The 6,741-nt window shown below is 41.4% G+C and overlaps 1 protein-coding gene across 23 annotated transcripts in view; it reads right to left on the bottom strand.

The window, feature by feature from the left end:
- The window catches only part of plekha5 (pleckstrin homology domain containing, family A member 5), a 125,663-nt gene that overhangs the window by 99,493 nt on the left and 19,429 nt on the right, over positions 1-6,741 (bottom strand). The gene's annotated exons all lie outside the window — the stretch shown is intronic.

The raw sequence follows: 6,741 nt of genomic DNA, 5'->3' as shown, positions 1-6,741 counted from the left end.
ATGACCACCTGCCTAATATCGAATTAATCCCCCTTTTGCTGCTAAAACAGTCCTGACCTGTCGAGCATCAACAGCATTAACTTCTTCAGCAGTTTATGCTTCAGGACCTCGTCTGTTCCCCACATGCATCAATGATCCTCGGCTGCCCATCACCCTGTCGCCGGTTCACCACTGTTACTTCCTTGGACCACTTCTGATAGACACTGACCACTGCAGACTGGGAACAGCCCACAGGACACAGGAGACGCTCTGACCCAGTTGTGTAGTCGTCGCACTACCATTTTTCCTGCTTCTAACATCAACATTGAGGACAAAATGTTCGATTGCTGCCTAATAAATATCTCCCACCCACTAACAGGTGCCATGCTGAAGAGATAATCAGTGTTATTCACTTCACCGCTCATAATGTTATGCCTGATTAATAGATATTACTATATAGATCATATCTTATCACCTACCTACTGCACCTTCTGCTCATTAATCACTCACCTCTGTGCATACGGACCCACACCCTCATTCATTGCTATTTATTGTAAATTGGCCACTTACGCACTCATGGTTAGATGCTAACTGCATTCGGTGGCTCTGTACATGAACTCTGCACAATGACAATAAAGTTGAATCTAATCGTTGCTCTTTTCTATAAAAACAGTTGTTCTTGTGTTTGAACAACTGTTTCCATTGAAAAGAGCAACGATTAGAATCAACTTTATTGTCATTGTGCAGAGTTCATGTACAGAGCCACCGAATGCAGTTAGCATCTAACCATGAGTGCGTAAGTGCTTAAAAGCTAGTTAGCACAACTGTGGGCAAGAATGATGTTTCGATGGGACACGGTCTTAATGTGTATAGATGCTCAGTATAGAGGAAAAATAGAATCTATCAAAAATTAGCAAGTTGAAGAGCGGCAAATTTTTTTAAACAAAAATCAAACAAATCGCACGTATAAACCCAAAACAGCTCGTGAAAATGATTCTGACATAAAATAATTTTTCAGAAACGGAAACTTTACAGATGGTCCCCGTGTTACGATGGATCGCCTTGCGATTATTTTATCTTACAATAGCCAAAATTGTACAAAGATATTTAGCGTGGCAGGCGAACGCAGCAGCGTATACACCACCCTCCGCTCGCTTACACTCCGCCCACTGCCACATACATATATACTGTACGGTTCAGACATCACGGTACTATAAATTGCTCCGTTTTGCTAAATTATTTACTGTAAATTTGTTGGTCCTCTAGTGGTTAGGATGCGGCGCTCTCACCGCTGCGGCCCGGGTTCGATCCCCGGTCAGGAAACCAACCCCAGCCATTAGGGTTGCACAAGCCAGTGCACTCTTAGTGCCGGTCCCAAGCCCGGATAAATGGGGAGGGTTGCATTAGGAAGGGCATCCAGCGTAAAAAATAAAAAAAACGTGCCAAATCAAACATGCGGATCATCCGCTGTGGCGACCCCTAATGGGAGAAGCCGAAAGAAAGTCATTTACTGTAAATTTGTTACAAAATTACAGAATACAACCCCATACTGATCACCGTTCTTTAAGACTGTGGATTGAAGATATGAAATTATTTTGTAGATTTTGTGATAAAAGGTCGAAGCCGAACAGCGTAACAGTTGAGCGGTTTGACTAAAGGCTTGCGGCTTATTTGAAAGCAAGTTCAGCGTTTTCATGATATTAATTTAATACTTAAAAACCGAAGCGCACACAATACTGCACAATATCACGCAGGACCACTGGGTAATTTGTTTTGCTGCTTAATTTTGCCCACGTGTGGAGAGTTCTTCTGATTATATCCAATCCTTTAAAAGCCACGTTTCGGTCAATACTGCGCTTCTGCACGACTGTTTGTGTTCCAAATAGAGAGTGTCCTACTATTAGTTGAGAAAAACAAAGGGAAGGATAAACGTGCTGAGAGAAGGCACTGCTGAAACTGATAACGGTGACCCCACCGAGCTTCTTTGAGGACCTTGGCGGAATGACTCCGCGGAAATCTCCTGGATATCTCACCATGAAAGGTGTGTGGGCAAGAAATGTTCAGAGTCTTTAAAACTACTCGCGCTCTCTTCTGTCACTGACTTCGATACGACGAGACGGAGTCCTGCAATAGCTCCAACCTTCCTGATCTGATTAATCAAGCGCTCGGTGTCCAATTCGAGGACGGAGAGACCCGACGGTTGTAAATGCCGCATTTGTTTTATCTAGGAAGTTGTAAACTGGAGCTTGGAATGATGCCGTTTCAACCCCCATGCCTTAAAACAACCAAAGCAGTGAGCAGGGTTCTAGATTTAGAAGAGCAAATGCCTCTCTGTTGATTAAAGTAAATACTTGTGTACACAGTAACTCATTTAAAAGTAAGACGTCCTACTGGGTTTACTGTCAAAGCAGCAGGATGATAAAAAGCATCGGAGGAATTAAAGTACACGATGCCGACAGTGTAACTTGTATCCAAAAAAACCAAACAATGATTCAATCAACCTAAAATAGATCAGCTTTTAATCTGAATGCATTGCCAAGAATACTGCGGAATCGGTTTCGACGTTTTACTGATATACAATGATCTTAAACAAAGCATTAAAACATTAACCAGCATGTTGCACACTGGGGTTTTAGGTCTGCACCGGCTTAAAACTTAAAGTACGTAATTACTGCCGATCGGCTGGAATGGGAACCGTTATTAAAAGAAAAGGACTATGAACATGTGTGGATATGGGAAGAGCTTTACTGTGTTCCCGTGACAAATGTTGCAGTTATTACAGCCCATTTTCAACCTGATGAAGTAAGCAAATTTTGAGCCAGCAGCAAATTCAATATGCTGCCATGTTAGTTAGTGGTCTGTTTAGACCCTAGACATGTACTGTATATGGCTTCTAACTAGAAAAACTATAATCATCATATAATTATTGAGTGCTTCTTTCCAGGTCCTGCAACTCACACACACACACACACACACACACACACACACACACACACACACACACACACACACACACACTCACACAAAATCACTTACCACTTAAAAGAAAACTTGCTCCTTTATAGAGTTATCTAATCAGCCAATCATATCTCAGCATCAGAATGCTTTTCAGCTATTCGGTTGCCACCTGATTAGATACAGTAACTGCATAGATGAGCAAGTGTACAGGTGTTCATAAAGAGTGTGCATAGCAAGTCCTCCAGGCAAATTAATGCTCAGTGATCTGCATCCTGCGATGTTCTCCATGTTGAAAGTAACCACCATACAAACAAAAATCTCCCTGGCGAGTTCCAATGCGTAAAGAATAAAACATTACAAAGCATCCGCGAAATCATTGGGCATCAGAGTTAATGTCAATGTGGTGAACGCATTTCGTCCAGGCCAAAGGTGTAAGCGACATTTTCGCCAACAGTCACGACTAAAAGTAATGGAATGGCCTTATTGTTCTTTTTCCTTCTGCTTCTGATTTGGTTGTATATGGCAGCCCATAGAACTTTCCATGACAATTCCAAGATCAAATGTCAGTGCTGAGTCTGCGTTCCTAACTCGTGTCCACATTAACATTAAGTTTTTGTTTGAAAAAGTGCATTTTCTTTCCGTTTCAGCCTTCCGTCCACACCGAGACGCAGTTTTCAGTCAACGTAAAAACGTAGCTTTTTGAAAACGCCCTCCAAAGTAAATCCATGTGAAAATGGCGTTTTCGCGTCACAGTGCGGGCCGAGAAAACAGTGGACGGCGCATTTCTTCTGTCATTAGCAAAATAAGACGAAGCGTATTATGTTTTGCTCCTGTGCAGTAAAGGGACGCAAGCGTTTTTTCAGACGTTTCAGTGTGGATGAGCAGCTTTAGGGAAACGATTGAAAATGAAAGTGTAGATCCAGAGCGAGAATTTATCCAGATTATGGTAGCCTTCGATAAATTCTAAATATTTCTACAAATTCGTAATTTTATATTTTTGAAAAAAAAGAATAGGGCAATAGCATGGAAACACAAATATTTTTCGATACTCAGTGTTCTTTTTTTCCATAATAATCCAGACCTGGAAATCACAAATCAAACTCCATACTTTTTTACACTTTTCCAAAATGTGTACCCTGGAAAATGCGACATATTTGTTTAATGCCTCTACATTTAAATATCATGAAATTCACATTTTATAACCTTTTTATCTTTGTAAAGCTGCTTTACAGATGGGACAATGCCCATTGGTAAAAGTGTTATACTAATATACTGAACTTAATTGAAATTGAATACAAACACCAGTCTGTAAAGCTACTTACAGTATCTTACAAAAGTAATTAAAAAGAGATTACAGAAGGGGAAGGTCCACTTGTAACTGTTCAGACCGTACGCCGAACACTGCAACAAGTCGGTTTGCATGGCCGTCATCCCAGAAGGAAGCCTCATCTGAAACTGGCTCACAAGAAAACCCACAAACAGTTTGCTGTACACACCCTGCCCAAGAGCATGAATTACTGGAACCATGTCCTGTGGTCTGATGAGACTAAGATACATTTGTTTGATGGTGGCCAGCATGTGTGTTGACACCCTGGTGAGGAGCACCAAGAAAATGGTGTCTCTCCTACAGTCAAGCAGGGTGGTGGCAGCAACATGGTCTGGGGCTGCATGACAGTTGCTGGTACTGTGACATTCTGAAGCAGAAAATTATGCCCTCTCTTCAGAAACTGGGCTTAAAGGCAGTTTTCCAACATAATAATGAACCCAAACACATCGCCAATATGACAACTGCTTTGCTGAGGACGCTGAAGGTGAAGGTAATGGTGTGAGCATCTGTGGGGCATCCTTAAGCGGAAGGTGGAGAAGCACCATGTCTCTAACTTCCAGCAGCTCCGTGATGTCATTGTGGAGGAGTGGAAGAGGATCCCAGTAACAACCTGTGCAGCTCTGGTGAATTCTATGCCCAGAAGGATTAAAGCAGTGATGGATTACAATGGTAAAATATATCCAATTTCTATAGTATTGTACCTTGAGAAGATCTACTACAATGGTTTAAATGTTAATGGTGTATTTACTTTCGTGAGATACTGATATCCACCCTCATTGGGCTAATCTCTGAAGGGGATGAGTCTGCCTATAGGTGGGAAGTCAACCATCTGATGGCCTTGTGGAGTCAGAACATCCTGCAGCTCAACGCAATCAAAATCGACCACTTCTACTTCCTGGGAACCATCATCTCTCAGGGCCTCATTGGAAGTTGAGGTTGGACTTGCAGTGACATCTAAAGAAGCTCATCCTACCAAAGAAAATTATGGTGCACTTCCACACCTCCATCATTAAATCCATACTCACTTCCTCAATCACCATCTGATATACTGCTGCCATTGTCTGCTATAGACAAAAGCAGACTGCACTGAGCCTCCACTCTGCTGAGAAGGTGATTGGCTGCAATCTTCTACCTCTGCAGGACATTTACACCTTAAGGACCCTGAAGCCCTGAATCCAACTAGGATAGTGGTTGACCCCTTTCACCCTGGACACAGACTTTTTAAATCACTTCTCTCTGGCAGGAGGCTGCAGACCATCAGGACCAAAACCTCACGCCACAAAAAACCTTCCATCTGCAACAAACCTCATCAAAAACACGAAGGACCCACCATCATCTCCAACCCGCTTTTATAAACAATAACGTTACAATCATGTAAAACCCACATTGTCATTACAAATGTGCTACATTAACACAATTAACAACGACTGCTATATATTGCAACCCTGTACCTTGGACTTATTTGGGGAAAATGATCATTGCACTGCCTTCCTGACCTCACTGTAGATACATTGCACAAACTATATAGTTATTGTCTTTTCCTTTCTTTATTTTATTTTCCTAGTTTTTTTAATCGTGCTTGATATTTTATAGCACCTGCACACTATGACAGACTCCTTGTGCATGCAACCCATGATATTTAGCAATGAAATGATTCTGATTAAATGAAATTTAGATTTCTGGACCCAAAAGTATTCAGTGTACAGTGGACCCCAGGTGAACTCGCTTACGTTCTAAGACAAGTTGCTGAAATCAGCTAATTTTGGTACCTTGGTGAATTCGTCAAGACATTGTGTCAATTTTTTATGAAATTTGTTAGAGAATACATAGTTTAAAATTTTATTCCTAACGTTCCTGAACGTTCGGTCCCGCTGCAGATTCCAGCTAATTTTGAGATACTGTAATTCTGTTATTCTGACTGCCAGAAGAGCAAGTGCAAAGCCGAGGGGAACTAGTTTTTGGTAAAAAGCATGGAAGCATGTGCGCTAATCCAAGAAGATAGTTATACAGAGTATAAAAAAATAAATAAAAAAATTAAAAAAAAGACCCACTGTAGGTAGCAGTGTTACTTTGTAAATATACCAAAAAGTCATTCACTACCATGTTTGGTTAAATAGTATTATCACTGAAACTCAGTTTTGGCCTGTGCATTTCACACCTGGGCCTTCAGTGGTGTCCTGCCTGAATCAATCCGCCTCCTAATTCAATCATTATGATGCCACAACTAAAAAAAAAAAACAAAAAAAAAAACCAACCAATACATTTGCAGCATTTTCAGAAACCCTCATCAGAGCGACTTACAATGATCACATTCATACAAATGAGCAGATACGGGGTTAAGGGCCTTGCTCAAGGGCCCAGAAGTGGCAACTTGGTGTGGCTGGGATTTGAACTCACGACCTTTGGAGCCGAAGTCGAATGCCTTAACCACTAAGCTACCACCACCCACAATATTATACGGAAACACAGTATAACGG

This window comes from Silurus aristotelis (genome assembly GCF_946808225.1).
Source record: "Silurus aristotelis genome assembly, chromosome: 24".
Lineage (NCBI taxonomy): Eukaryota > Metazoa > Chordata > Actinopteri > Siluriformes > Siluridae > Silurus > Silurus aristotelis.
This window is presented reverse-complemented; position numbering and strand designations above follow the sequence as displayed.